The sequence below is a fragment of the Nannospalax galili genome, unplaced genomic scaffold (assembly GCF_000622305.1).
Source record: "Nannospalax galili isolate Female #2095 unplaced genomic scaffold, S.galili_v1.0 scaffold28, whole genome shotgun sequence".
Lineage (NCBI taxonomy): Eukaryota > Metazoa > Chordata > Mammalia > Rodentia > Spalacidae > Nannospalax > Nannospalax galili.
Window position 1 is genome coordinate 3507604 of NW_008359594.1, and position 4152 is coordinate 3511755.

Here is a 4152-nt window from a genome sequence, read left to right on the forward strand (position 1 = left end):
TGTACCCCATCAACTAGAGTTCACATTGATATGATATAGCTAACAAGTTATTCTGACATACAAGTGCTATTCAAAAGATCTCGCCTATGAAACACCTAACTAGGTAAACATTTTATGCCCACTACAAGAAAACTAGGTAATGTGACAGTGAAAGGGAAATTTAAAGATCTATTATAGCCTATATGCTTATATTTCAGAACACAACAGAAGTATTGCAAAGGATTTGGGCAGCAAATAAAATACTTTGAAAATCTGCAGTAGTTTTGGGTAAAATCAAAGGTGCTGCCTGAAAAGACCAGTAAATGACAAATGTTGGCTTTCCCAAGCTTAACACTACAATGTCCATTTTATTTCATGCTCTTCAGTGTGCCAGCCATATTCTTGCTGATGATTCTTCTCTGTAAGACAGTACTCAGAAAAAGATGGAGCAAGAATGACACTATTTGGGCATATGTCAGCCTAACAAATTCAAGTAAGAAAGTAGAATGAAATCAATGCCCTTTTAAAAAATAAAGTTGGGAATTTAAAATTGATTCTCTTCTGAATTGCAAGATTCTAACAGACTTTCCAGAAAGGTGATTTAATTCTAAGTCTTCCAGAGTAACTGAATGACCTATTTAAACATGAAATAAAGCCGAAATCAATAAAAAACATAAGTTTAGTCTTTAATTTTCTTTCATAGCATCAATTCATCACTGCTTAGGAGGCTGAGGCAGAATGATCATGAGTTTAAGGCTAGCATGAACTACATAGTGTGACCCTATACAAAAGAACCAAAACCAACCAAACAAAAGAAATCACTTCACACTGTTTTCTGTTAGTGTTAATAAAATGCCTAACACTGAGAAAATGAAATCATTCTTGACCATTTCATTCCATTCAATGGCAATGATGCTTAACTATAAACTGCTAAATGTCTACCATTCTATAGATCTATAATATATTACATCAAGTATTTAATACACATTATTGTTAATCACTAATTATTCCAATGATCTTACCATTTTACTGAGAGAATTTTCATTTTGTTTTAGCTTTATAAAGAAATTGAAAGTCAATCAAGTAACTTTCCCAAAGACACATGGCCCAGGTTATACTTTAAAACCCATGCTCTCTAATAACATAGAAAAACCTCTGTTATTCAACTAGTCTCAGTGATTCCATTTTCCTAAAAGAAGAAATAAGAAAGGTTCCATTAGGGTATACCAGTACAGCCCTGAAACAAAGCCAAGTTCCCACTAAAAAGAGGTATGTCTTCCAAAGGCAATGTTGTTTGCCACAAAAAAAAAGAGTAAATATGAAATAGTTTGAAATGGCAAGATAAGAACACAAATAACTAATTTTATAGGCAAAAAACAAACAAATGCAGAGTAAAGAGATAGGTGCTATAGGTAAAGAAAACAGTTGTGTAGCTGGGTGTGGTGGCACACTCCTATAATCGCAGTATTTGGGAGGTAAAGGTAGGAAGATCAGGAGTCAAGGACAGCCTTAGCTACATGGCAAGTTCAAGGTCAGCCTAGACTAGAAACTCTCTCTTCAACTCCACCCCTACTGCATCTTTGGCAAAAAGAACAACTATTTTGACTTTTGCTACTCCTAATGCACTATCCTGCAGCATTGGTAGCATCATGTGAGCTTGTTAGAAATACCAAGTTTCTCATCCTTTCCAGAGCTACTGAGCCAGCCCACATTTTAGTATATACATGGCAGATTGAAAAGCAGGGGGCTGGAGAGATGGCTCAGTGGTTAGGAGCAGGTACTAATCTTCCAGGGGACTCAAGTTCTCTTCCCAGCACCCATGTCAGGTGGCTCAGAATCACTTGTAACTCTAGTTCCAGGGGATCCAACACCCTCTTCTGAACTCCACTAGTTACCTGTACTCATGTGCATATACCCCCCCCACAGAATGACACAGACATATAATTAAAAATAAGAAAAACAAAACTTTAAAAATTACTGAATTGTTAATGATAGCTTTTACTTCACTTGCTAAGTAAATTTTGAAGTCATTACTCCGTTTTTTCAATCCAACCTGGAAAGAACTTGGTTTCACCTCCCACCTTTCACAATCTCAGCTTTAGCTTCCATTCAAGTATCAACATAAAAACAGTAGCGCATGCCTAGTCAGAAATAAGGGCCATGATGTACTCCATAGGCATGAAATGCATTTGTAAGGAAGAGTTGTCTTCACCCAAATTCAAGACTCTTCTTACTATTTAACATAGCAAGCGATCTGAACATTACCACACAAAACATTTATGTGTGTTCCTGTGTGTACGTGTGCCTCACCCATGTGCATACATGCTTGAGTTCATTGGTTACATTGTGACTAACACGGTAGTTAAAGACAGCTTATTGATTCTTTGGTCAAGACAAAAGATGTAAAAATAACTCATCTTATACAGCAAGCCACTACTCAAACTAGACTAGTATTATAGGAAGAATAATAATGCATTTGGTCAGAGAAAAGAATTAATTCAACCCACGAGGTGATTTATATTACTACCATACTATTACATACCTCAAACAAAATAACTGACATATCCTTCTGCTCACTTAAAACAACAACTCTATCATATAGAAAGACTTGCTGGAAGGTTCTGACAAGATGACAAGGGAAACAAGTCTCATGTTAGAAATTTCTTGGCTTATTTTATCTATTATTTATATTTGTTAAATTTTTCAAAAAACACTCATTCAAAACAATGAAGACCGAGTAACACTTTAAGTAAATTCAAAACAATTTTAGTCATTTTATTGTTTTATGTCTAAAGTAGCCTTTTAATTTCGATATTAACATCAGAAATGTAACAAAAGCAAAATTTAGACCAAGAAAATGAAAAACACTCTGGTTTCTAATTCTACACTCTTCACTACTTTATAAACTTGAAGCTAAATAGTCTTACAGCCTCCTAGAAAAATACTGAGAAAATACTGGCTGGTCCAGCAAACACAACGTCGAAAATAGTTAGTGATATAATTCAATGTTAAAATTGTAGTAAAATATTATTTGCCTTTTTTCCCCTAGTACACTGTTGCTGTTTTAGAACAATGTAATTGTTGACCATGATTTCTCTCAGACTTATCAGATGGGTAAAGTTGACTAATTTCTTTTTTTTTTTTTTAAGTGCTGTTTTAGAAGTGTTAATTAGTTCTAAACAAAGGCACAAAGGCATTCAGTTCAGTAAGCATATCCTATAGAGATACTTCCTACTGGGATAAGCTGGTATTTCCTGTTGTGTTCTAGGGGACAAAGGGGCAAAGGAAGCTGTAAGTACATTACCAGCCTCCAATCCTCAGAGTTTATAATTTTTGATACCACTTATAGGAGATTTCCACTGAGCTGCTATGCCAGAATTTTCTAAGATTTTGCTGAATTATAGGAAAGGGGTATTTAAAAATATCTAAGCTGGGCATGGTGGTGGACGCCTGTAGTCCCAGCACTTGGGAAGCGGAGGCAGGCAGATCTCTGTGGGTTCAAGGCCAGCCTGGTCTACATAGTGAGTTCCAGGCCAGCTGGGGCTACAGGGAGACCCTGTTTCAAAAAGAACAAAATAATAAATAAATAACAAATAAACTAATAAATAACAAAAACCCATCTAGATTTCACTATTTTTTTTTTTTTTAATATTCCACAGTCATTTTTTTGTCTTTCCACTGCCATGGTTGCACCTTTCACACTTAGATTTCTGACAGTCCCTGTTATTGTCTTTCCTCTAGGTCCCACACTGTATCCATATGCAGTCATTAAAATAATGTTTCTTGGCTGGTATGGTGGTACATGCCTTTAATCCCAGTGATAGAGTATCAATAAGCCCTATAAATTAACTGGTCCAGACTATAAAAATGTCTAGTCTATCTGTTGAAGGATTCCTTTTTCCAGTTTCACTGGTCAATTACCTGGTGACAGAACCACTCCCAGGAAGGCAGGTTATGCTAAATAGATGGGCGGAATACCTGGTGTGTTAATTAAATAGCGAATATTTCTGCCTGGAACTAGTTCAGGTCCCCACAGAACTTCAAGACCAGCCACAGCCATGTAAGTCTCAGTAAGTCTGTCTGCTTTCCTGAAATCTTCAGGAAAGCGAAATTTCTCCTTTCTTCTTCATGCCTTTCTTACTAAACATGCTTTCTCTAAGGCTTTGGGCTGCT